The 11,029-nt window shown below is 63.5% G+C and overlaps 1 long non-coding RNA gene across 1 annotated transcript; it reads right to left on the minus strand.

Moving 5' to 3' along the window:
* On the minus strand, positions 1–10,198 carry LOC120584615 (uncharacterized). Its single transcript, XR_005648083.1, has 7 exons — positions 10,184–10,198; positions 2,282–2,284; positions 690–1,999; positions 478–604; positions 297–399; positions 90–216; positions 1–11 (listed from the first exon to the last, which is right to left on the minus strand). It is a non-coding gene; the product is annotated as an uncharacterized LOC120584615 (long non-coding RNA).
* Positions 10,199–11,029: the final 831 nt, after the last annotated feature.

The raw sequence follows: 11,029 nt of genomic DNA on the forward strand, positions 1-11,029 counted from the left end.
TTTCGCTTAACCTGTAGGGAGCAGATAGCAACAGGTCATGAGGGTCGGGGCGGGACGGGCGGGAAGCTTCTAGAAGGGGCCTCGCTCACCTTCCAGAGCCGATTCCTGAGTCGGTGGTGTAGTGGTTCTGAATGCAGCATATTCTCGAGTCAGAGCTAGAAGGACTTGAAGAAGTCCGGTTTCCAAGGCCCAGGCATGAGCTGGGTAGCACCATTTCTGTGGGCAGGGAGCGGGTGAACAAAGGTCTTGGGGCCCCACCCCACCCCCGCACTCTGTGGGTGGCGGGGGCCCCTCACCTTGTCATCTTGAGGGTTCTAGAGGTCCAGAGAGCAGCGGCCGTGCAGTGGCCCCTTCGGGAAAGCGAAAGGACAGAGCCCCGCGGTGCCAGCCGAGGGTGTTCTGCAGGGCGGGAAGCTGGTCAGAGGGACTGCACGCCCTCGGCCGGCCTGGGGCGCCCTGCCGTGTACCTGCACTCACCGGGAAGGCCGGACAGCGTCACCCCTGTCCTCACCGTCACACCAGACCATGTCATGTCCCTCTCCGCACGTCCTGGCGTCCGGCCTTCAGTGGCTGGCAGGCATGTCCACCCCGACTGGAGACCTGGCTGGGGGAGAACAGAGAACACCCTGGTGAGAAAGAGGGCGGCGGCTGCGGGCGGGGCCAGGCTGGCCAGAGCACTGGACACTCACCTGGTCTCTAATCCGAGCACAGAGGCACCGATCCCTGCTCCGTCACCGCCCGCGCTGGCCCGCCTTGGCCACGGGCTCCGGAGGCCAGTGCCCCGCCTCGTTGCCGCCAGCTTGCAGCTCCTCGCCCCTGCCTGCGCCCAACTCCCCCCCCAGTTCTCACTCACTCTGCCCCGCCCGCCTCGCCTAATCTGGTCTCGCCTGTGCCCTTGACTCCCCTGGATGCTGTGCTGTCTATCACACCAGTCCCAGCGGCCGTGCGGGGAGGGCGTACGGTGTCACCTGGACGCCGCGCCTTCTCCGCACGGCCGATGGGCCGCAGTGCCACATGGGAGTGGCGCATCCTCAGGCTGGGCCCACGGCAGCCTCCTTGCTGCGGAAATCTCTGGAGCCCAGGACCTGAGGCCGCCGCCGCCTCCAGGTGGTGCCCCGCTGCGGGTCGCCCCGCGCACTGCGCCTTCTGTCCCGCTCTCCTGCCCTCGAGGCTCCACACGGGCCCGGTGGGGGGGCCCGGCTGGAGCCGCTCCTGTACCTGCTGCTAAGTGAATTGCGGTGGGTGGGAAGTGGTGGCGGCTGGTGGACCCTGCTGTGTCCCGAGTCCCCATCTCATCCTGTGTGACCCGGGCCTGGAATGCCCCCGCAGATGTTGGATTTCTGCGGCCACCTGTGCCTCCCTCACTGGCAGCCCTGCCTTGTGCCCTGCCCTGCCATCTGAAAGTGCTCTTTCCACCTGGGACGAGCTCGTGGCCTCCCAGCTTGCTCAGTCTCAGCTCCCCCTGAGACGATGTCACCTGTGCTGACCGCTCTGCCTTCGTCCTGTCGCTCTGCCGGGAGGCCAGCCCCTTCTCCTCGCCGGTTCTTGCTCCCCAAACCTCCTTTTAGCAGAAGGCCAGTGGAGCAAGGCCCGGGAGAAGAAGGGGACTCACCTGGCCCGGCAGACCGCTGTCCACTTGCCCGTGGCTGCCAGCTACTCCGCCACTGCCCCAGGCCCGGGCGAACCCTTCTCCAGTCCCCCTTGTCCACCAGCCGCCACGTCCTGAAACCAAAATTGACCGGGATGAATGTCTGGCTCCCCCTTCTTCCTTCCGTACCCCCAGCTCGGGCCCGTCACACTCCACACAGATGTCGCCCTGCTTCCAGAACACCTGGGAGCCCACGCCACACTCCGTCCACGCTCCCAGGCTCCCGCCCGCCCAGCCCGAGCCGTCCCGTCCACCCTTTGCCACTCCTGCCAGACTCCAGATTTCCAAGGTGATCCTTGGCCCACGCAAGCTTCCCTGAACCCCTGTACCCCATCTTCCCCTGGTTTCCCGCTTTGCCCCTGGCAGCTTCCTGGTTGCCCTCAAGCTCCCCACTTCCCTGACAGGCTTCCCCCAGGCTCTCACCCCCATCTCTCCCCCCACCCCACCATAGCCTGCTCCCCCGGCCCTGGCCAGACTTTTTTCTAATACTAGGGTGGCCCTTACCAATTCCATGTGTATATATATTAATCAGCTTTTGGGGACCGTTAGCTTCTGGACACCGCCAACCAGGCCCACCTCCGACTGGGACGGTCCAGCGCACGTTCCTCACCCCATCCAGAATTCTCCAAAGACCGCCTTCCCCGCACCCCTCCTTTGGCAGCCCGTAAACAGGGCCTGGCATTGTTCCCGAACATCCCCCCTCCCTCTGGTTGGAACAGTGGGGTCCCCTCAGGGCAGACCACGCACGCTGCTCCCGCCCGCCTGGACTAGGTGCGCACTGCGCCCGGGGGTGGGGTCCTGGCTGGGTCTAAGGTCTCGGGCAGCACTAGGAGTCGCCTTTGTCAACTCCGTGGCTGAGAGCACATTTCCACCCCAGGGCTGCGGGGTCCACGGGAGGCGGCTGTGTGGGGTGTGTGGGTTGGGGGTCTGCTCGGGCTGCCCGAGGGAAGCGCCCCGCATCTCCACGGGCCAGAGTGGATAGCCAGTTCCCAGCTTGAGTGCTGACCGGTAGGTGGTGGCCGTTGGCGGCCACAGCTGTTTCCACAGGGCAGGCTCCTCATTGTTGCCGGGGCACCCTGGGTCCCCCAACCACCGTGGTCCCCGTAATCTGAACGCAGGAAGCTGGCCGCGCTCCGTAGCTCGCGGGCGCACTCTTATGACTCCCCGTGCAGCCTCACGGCTCTGTCCCCCCTCCCCGGAGCCGCCTGCCTGAGGCTCCGTGACCCAGGAACAGAACAAAGACCTGAGAGCTAAGAGGTTCCCCCTGTGCTCATGACGACCCCGTCCCTCGGTGACCTACTTAGCCTTATTAGGGGAGGCTTGGGTCCTGAGGTTTGTATGGTTTGTCCCCAAGTCTAGGGTGTTGGCATCGTGGGGAGTGTCATGCCTAGGCAAGGGACCGAGAGTTCGGCAGGACCGGGGCACCTCGAAAGGGCCTCAGGCAGACCCTGTGCTCCATGGACCCCACCATGAACTGTGGGGTGACACCTAGCTAAATCGACACCCAGTCTTTGACATGGGCGAATCCATGATTTTCTCTGGAAAACTCCAGACTTAACCTGGGTGGCCCCCCAAATTAGTATGAGGCACCCCCATATTGGCCATAAGCAGCCCCCAGCCTCAGCGCCGCAGGCGGGGTGGCGACGTGTGAATCAGGGCTGCCACCTCGCGGCCGCGACTGTCTCCGCATCCAGAACCGATCGGTCGTGTTCAGGGCTGCGATCGGCTCCGGGATCAGCGCCTAATATAAGGGGGAGGACCCCCAAATGCCCCTGTGCTCAGCAAGGCAGCCCCCAAGGCCCTGTGATACTGGAGGCCTTGAGGGGAAGGTCGCCGTCTGAGGCCGAGCGCCGCGTCGTCCCAGGATCGGGACCCTTGGTGCCCCAAGTGTTCCCTCATCTTCCCAGCTTCACCGGTAAAGTCTGAGGTGACTCAGTTAGAGTGGCTCAGACGAGCGCCCTGTCTCCATGATGCAGCTCACAGTCCACTGCGGTATCAGGTCAGGGCGGACCCGGGACGTCGACGGGCGAACCTGGGACATGGGGTGGACAGACCCGCGAGTGACAGGGACATTGCTCGGGTAGATTCGGGACGTTGACGAGCAAACCGGGGACTTGGGCGGGCGGACAGGGACGTTGCGCGGGCGAACCCTCGGCCGCCTCGGGCGGTGACGTGCGATTCCGCACTGCCACCTCGCGGACACTGCTGTCTCTAAGACCACAACAGACTCGGCGCCATTGAGGGGTACGGAGGACCTGAGGAGATCAGACCAAGACCAATGGGGTGATGACCCCAAAATATTCTCACTCGGCAAAGCAGCCCCCAGGACCCGGTGCTTCCGCAGCCTAGCGTGGTAGGTTCCCGCTTGAGCTTGGGCTCCTGTCACTCAGGCTCCCCACCAGGTCCTCATCACCCCGGAACACTGAGCCCCTAGATTCCCAGGACCACTTCGTCTTTCTGGCCTCGGCGACACGAGGACATAATCCTGGGGTGCGGTTGGGATTCCACTCCTAGCAGCGCGTGGGCTCCAGGGCGGACCCAGACACTCGGGTCACGAAATGCACCTTCACGCACTGACCCCAGATGCACTGACCCCAGATGCGCGGCAGGGACCCCGGCCACAGCACACTCAGCCCGTTGGGATCCCTGTCTTCGAGCACCCCCAGGACACTGGGTGTCTCCCGCACCCACACTGCTGGCTGAGCTGGGGCAAGCAGCGGGAGCTCTCACAGCAGCTGAAGCCAGAGGACGAGACACGCCCACATCTTAGCATGTCAAGCACCTGTGAATAGAGATGTTAATGCCTGGTCCCCCGGGGGCCTGAGGAGCCGCGTCCTCTCTTTGGAGGCCCAGGCTTTGGGGGAGAAGATGTCCTTGGTCAGGCCGGTGTGCGGGGCTGGATGCGCAGTCCCCAGCACTTGGCGGCACACGCTACCTTTCTCGTGAGGGAGAGACGCGATGTGAATCCCACCCCACAGCACCGATGGCCTCGGAGGGGGACCCCTGGGGCTGCAAATATAGCCCAATCTGGCACTTGGAGTGGATTCAGTGAGTGAGCACCCGCCTCCTTGGTGACCCTTGTGACCACTGCAATATCAGGCCTGGGTGGACGCGAGTGTGGCGTAGTTGAACCCCAGCTTCGGCAACTCGGGCAGTAACGTGTGAGTCGGGGCTGCCACCTCGCGGCCACAGCTGTATCCACATCCACAACTTACCGGCACCGTTCTGGCTGCGATCAGCTCAGGGTCGGTGCCCAATGCAAGCGGCAGGACCCCGAATCCCCCTGCACTTGGCAAGGCAGCCCACAAGACCCCACGCCACCGAAGGTCTCGTGATAAGGGTCTCCTTGAGGCTGAGCGCTGCATCATCCAAGCATGGGGAACCCTCATGGGCCCAAGTTTCTCTCTGTTCCCCAACTTTCACTGTACAGCATGAAGTGACTCAGGCTGGCTCTGAGAAGCTCCCCGTCTCCCTGATGACCTTTGCAGACCAGCGCGGCATCATGCCTGTGCGGACCCGGGACATCGTATGGCATGTCCAGAACATGGGTCCAATGGACCCGGGACGTTGCGCGGGCGAACCCTCAGCCGCCTCGGGCGGTGACGTGTGATTCCGCACTGCCACCTCGCGGACACTGCTGTCTCCAAAACCACAACAGACTCGGCACCATTGAGGGGTTCTGAGGGCCCGAGGGCATTGGTACAAGACCGAGGGGGATGATCCCAAAATATTCTCACTCGGCAAAGCACCCCCAGGACCCGGTGCTTCCGCAGCCTAGCGTGGTAGGTTCCCCGCTTGAGCTTGGGCTCCCTGTCACTCAGGCTCCCCGTCAGGTCCTCATCACCCCGGAACACTGAGCCCCTAGATTCCCAGGACCACTTCGTCTTTCTGGCCTTGGCGACACGGGGACATAACCCTGGGGTGCGGTTGGGATTCCACTCCCAACAGCGCGTGGGCTCCGGGGCGGACCCAGACACTCGGGTCGCGAAATGCACCTTCACGCACTGACCCCAGATACACTGACCCCAGATGCGCTGCAGGGACCCCGGCCACAGCACACTCAGCCCGTTGGGATCCCTGTCTTCGAGCACCCCCAGGACACTGGGTGTCTCCCGCACCCACACTGCTGGCTGAGCTGGGGCAAGCAGCGGGAGCTCTCACAGCAGCTGAAGCCAGAGGACGAGACACGCCCACATCTTAGCATCTCAAACACCTGTGAATGGAGATGTTAATGCCTGGTCCCCCAGGGGCCTGAGGAGCCGCGTCCTCTTTTTAGAGGCCCAGACTTTGGGAGAGAAGCTGTCCTTGGTCGGGCCGTTTCACAGGACTGGATGCGCAACCCTAGCACTTGGTGACACGCGCTGCCTTTCTCATGAGTGAGAGACGCGATGTGAATCCCACCCCACAGCACTGGCTGCCTGGGAGGGGGACTCATGGGGCTGCGAATATGGCCCTATCTGGCTTGGGGTGGCTTCAGTGAGTGAGCACCCGCCTCCTTGGTGACCCTTGTGACCACTGCAATATCAGGCCTGGGTGGACGCGAGTGTGGCGTAGTTGAACCCCAGCTTCGGCAACTCGGGCAGTAACGTGTGAGTCGGGGCTGCCACCTCGCGGCCACAGCTGTATCCACATCCACAACTTATCGGCACCGTTCTGGCTGCGATCAGCTCAGGGTCGGTGCCCAATGCAAGTGGCAGGACCCCGAATCCCCCTGCACTTGGCAAGGCAGCCCCCAAGACCCCATGCCACCGAAGGTCCCGTGATAAGGGTCTCCTTGAGGCTGAGCGCTGCATCATCCAAGCATGGGGAACCATCATGGGCCCAAGTTTCTCTCTTGTTCCCCAACTTTCGCTGTACAGCGTGAAGTGACTCAGGCTGGCTCTGAGAAGCTCTCCGTCTCCCTGATGACCTTTGCAGACCAGCACGGCATCACGCCTGTGCAGACCCGGGACATTGCGTGATGTACCCAGGATATGGATCCAGTGGACATGGGACATTGCGCGAGCGAACCCGGGACATGGGACCAGTGGACCCGGGACACTGCGCGAGTGACCTGGGACATTGGGCGGGCGGACCCGGGGCGTTGCGCGAGTGACCGGGACGTTGGGCGGGCGGACCCGGGACGTTGCGCGGGCGAACCCTCGGCCGCCTCGGGCGGTGACGTGCGATTCCGCACTGCCACCTCGCGGACACTGCTGTCTCCAAGACCACAACAGACTCGGCGCCATTGAGGGGTACGGAGGACCTGAGGAGATCAGTCCAAGACCAATGGGGTGATGACCCCAAAATATTCTCACTCAGCAAAGCAGCCCCCAGGACCCGGTGCTTCCGCAGCCTAGCGTGGTAGGTTCCCCGCTTGAGCTTGGGCTCCTGTCACTCAGGCTCCCCGCCAGGTCCTCATCACCCCAGAACACAGAGCCCTTAGATTCCCAGGACCACTTCGTCTTTCTGGCCTTGGCGACACGGGGACATAACCCTGGGGTGCGGTTGGGATTCCACTCCCAGCAGCGCGTGGGCTCCAGGGCGGACCCAGACACTCGGGTTACGAAATGCACCTTCACGCACTGACCCCAGATGCACTGACCCCAGATGCGCTGCAGGGACCCCGGCCACAGCACACTCAGCCCGTTGGGATCCCTGTCTTCGAGCACCCCCAGGACACTGGGTGTCTCCCGCACCCACACTGCTGGCTGAGCTGGGGCAAGCAGCGGGAGCTCTCACAGCAGCTGAAGCCAGAGGACGAGACACGCCCACATCTTAGCATCTCAAACACCTGTGAATGGAGATGTTAATGCCCGGTCCCCCGGGGGCCTGAGGAGCCGAGTCCTCTTTTTGGAGGCCCAGGCTTTGGGGAAGAAGCTGTCCTTTGTCGGGCTGGTTCACGGGGCTGGATGGACTTGGCGGCACATGCTGCTTCGATCGTGAGTGAGTGACACGATGTGAATCCCACTCCACAGTGGTGACGGCTTCGGAGGGGGAGCCATGGGGCAGTGAATATGGCCCAATCTGTCACTTGGGGTGGCTTCAGTGAGTGAGCGCCCTGCCTTCCTGGTGACCCTCGTGGACCACCGTGGTATCAGCCTGGGTGGATCGGAGACATTTGTTGATGACAATGGCCAGGAAGCAGAATCGCAAGGGATAGAGAATGCTCTGCAGAGTGACGGTTTTGCAGCTTGTTTTATGCATTAGGATCAGAGGACACGTAAGGAGGGTTTTATGAAATCCAATGTTGGTAGATTAGGGGCGGAGAAGGCCAACGGGGAGATCGATGAGAAGCACCACGAGACGCACTCTTTCCTGGGTGGGTGCAGGACGGTAAACATTTGCAGCACAAAGAGATGGTCTGTGGGGAGCAAGGTACCTGTGAGGGGTTCTGCACCCTGGGGAGTCTGGAAAAGGAGAGCACCTGAAGTTCCAAAGGTCTATTATCTTAGATGCCAAAAAAAAGGGAAAAAAAAGAAAGAAAGAAAGAAAGAAGAAAAACCAGAGAAGCTCACTTAGGTAAAGATCGACCTTTGTCACGGAAGCTGCAGGCCTAGGTCCTGACGGGCGCGTGACCTGCTCTGAGGGAGGAATTTTCATGCTCAGATCCTGCAATCAGGGCCCGCCATGCCGGCCTCCCCCAAGCTCGTCATGTTCAGTCTGTGGCTCCTTCTCCGTCCATACATTGCGCGGGGGAACCAGGGCCATTCGGTTTACGGACCCGGGACGTGGGGCGGGTGAACCGCAGCCTTAGCGCCCGGAAGGCGGCGAGAGTCCGTGCTGCCCCCTCGTGGACACTGCTGCCTCTGCACCCGCAGCCGCGTGGGCATCGTGCAGGGAACGATGGAGCCCAGCGCCACGGGGATGGCTCCGAGAACCTCCCGCGCTCGACACGGCTGCTCAGGGCCCTGTGTCACTGGAGGCCTCATCGGGATCATTTCTTTCTGGTCCTGGACTCTTGTTCCTGGCCTTCCATCCAGGGCTGCCAGCGATAGCCTCCCCAAAATATGGGGGCCCCTCGTGCCTCCAACTACCCATTGTCACCTTCCTTTTGGTCCAGGTTACGTGGGAGCCCAGCTGAGGGTGCCGTCCCTGTGCTCGGGCTCCCGGCAGGGACTGTGCTCCCAGCTGTGATTGCTCCCAGGGGGTCGGGGCAGCTCAGCTTCACTGATTCCCTGGGGAGCATTTGCAGGTGTTTGCCAGAGAGGTGAGCCTCAAGCTATTTTCATTCTAATGAGGCATTTGCATCTCTGTGGGACAAAATGCAGGTCCCTCCTCTACAGAGGCCACCCAGATGGAGAGCCCTTGGGGGTCTGTATTGCGGGCTTAGCTTTGGGGATCCCTGGGGTCGGGTCTGGTCCGTGCTGGCCGTGGTAATAGTGGGTGGCTCGGTGCCGTGACCCAGGAGTGGGTTGGCACCAGCACGCGCTGAGCCTGGTCCCAGAGCCTGCAGACATGACCAGGCCAGGGGGGTTGCCCCGGGGAAAACCCTTGCCCCCTGCGCTGTGGGCCTCTGCACCCCGTGAGACTTGACTCGTGTCTCACCGCACCCTGGAGCAAGATGGGGGGCTGGCTGGAGCGGCAGCCCCAGGAGCCCTTCTGCCGGAGCAGGGCTGCCTCCTGGGTCTCTGCCCGCTGAAGCCGGCGGGGAGTTCGGCCCCACTGGCAGCTCCGTCCTGCACCCCTCACTTTGCCATGGGCCCTCTGGGCTAGTTCCTGGCACCTGTGCCCCAGGCTGGTCCAGACCTATTACCAAGCCCGGGAGAACCCATAAATGCCTAGACTGCAACCGTGGTGTGTGTCCTGGGGGGCGTGTGCACCCCTCCTGCCTGGCCACTGGGCAAGTGTACCCAAGTGCACTGTCCATCCACGGACAGCGCTGTGGCATTCAGGAGCTAAAAGGAAGTGCTTGCTGGTGACAGCGACTCTCAAGGCATCACAGTCCCTTCAGCTTAGGGGTGGGGGTGACGGGGTGGGTATCTGTCGGCAGTCTTCCTAACTGCCCCCTGGGGTGAGGTGGGACATGCAGGGGGCATCTTTGAAGCCGTGGCTGGGCAGGTACAGGGTGACAATTTGGTCCATCACAGACTTCGCTGATGAGCTGTGGAGGGCTCCGTGGAGCTCCAGGTGGAGTGCCCAGGGTCCCACGGAGGCTCAGCAGGAAATAAGGCCGTGGTCACTTGGGCCGCCCTGGGCTTCCAGCGTACCAGGGATGCGTCACCTGGAATGGAACACGCGTAGGGCTGACCTTGACTCTGGGAGAGTCGATGGTCTTCTCGGAGGGCCACTGAGTCAGGAAGGGAGGCAGGGCAGGCGTGGCTTAGCGCCGGGAGGAACGAAGGGCTCAAGATGGAGCTGAGCTACTGTCACGGGCTGCGGGACATTCGAGGGGATGGAGGCTGGGGTGGGCCCTGCAGGACTCTGGCGGTGGGGGCGAGTGCTGGCTGCCGTCACCCCACGCGCTCCTCTGCACACAGCCATCCCCAGCGCCGTGCCCCTCACTCCCAGGCCAGAGGAGTGACCGCTGCGGCGGCGTCCTCGGCAGCTCTTCACGCCCCAGCTTCCCCGCAGCCCCCAGCCCAGCCGCCCGCAGCCCGCCTGTCTCAGGATGGCTTTCCTGGCCTCGTCACCCCGACGCTCCCTCTCCACCACCCGCCCAGTGCAGCCAGCTATGAGACGAGACAACTGCTTTGGCCTCCACGAGCGAGGCTCTCCTTCCTCTCCCTCCCCTTCCGCAGGACTGCGACGGCCCCCCCTGAGGTTTCACCAGCCGCCCACCCAGTACTCAGCCTCCCCAGCCTCCCGCCTGGTTAGCCACCTCAACCTCCCACCCGGCACCCACCCCTCAGATTAGAGACATCTGTTTCTTTCCCCCCCTTCTCGTGGCGTCTGGCCATGTCTCCCAGCATCCCTCAGCCACTCTGGCTTTGAAAGTGCCCCGCACCCCAGAAGCCATCCCCACGGAGGCCGCAGGTCTCCCCGCGGGGAGCCTCCTCGGGTCCCGGCCAGCCCCTGTGCTCCCCCGGCTTTCGTGCCCGCCACTGCCTGGCCGTGCCGGGCCAGCCCGCGCCTCCGCCTTCGGAGCAGCACCCCACGTGCCCGGCACACAGAGGAGCCGGCAACGCAGCAGCGAGGGACCCCACGGCGGCCAGGCCCCCGCCCCCGCAGCCCCCCGGTGGCGGCGTCTGGTCCGCGTGCTGCAGCCTGGCACGGCCGCCTCGCCCTGAACGCGGCAGGCGCGACTCCCACTGCACTCGGCTGTGCGCGTGGGTGCCGGGGCCCCCGAGGCCGGGCGCGACCTTGCGGGGCCATCCTGATGCCTCTCGCCCCCTGGGTTGCACCTCTTGCTCCCACTTAGAACCTGCCCTTCCCTCCAGCGGCGCGTGGACAGGCCTGGTC

The sequence above is a fragment of the Pteropus medius genome, unplaced genomic scaffold (assembly GCF_902729225.1).
Source record: "Pteropus medius unplaced genomic scaffold, Ma_sr-lr_union100, whole genome shotgun sequence".
NCBI classification, from domain to species: domain Eukaryota; kingdom Metazoa; phylum Chordata; class Mammalia; order Chiroptera; family Pteropodidae; genus Pteropus; species Pteropus medius.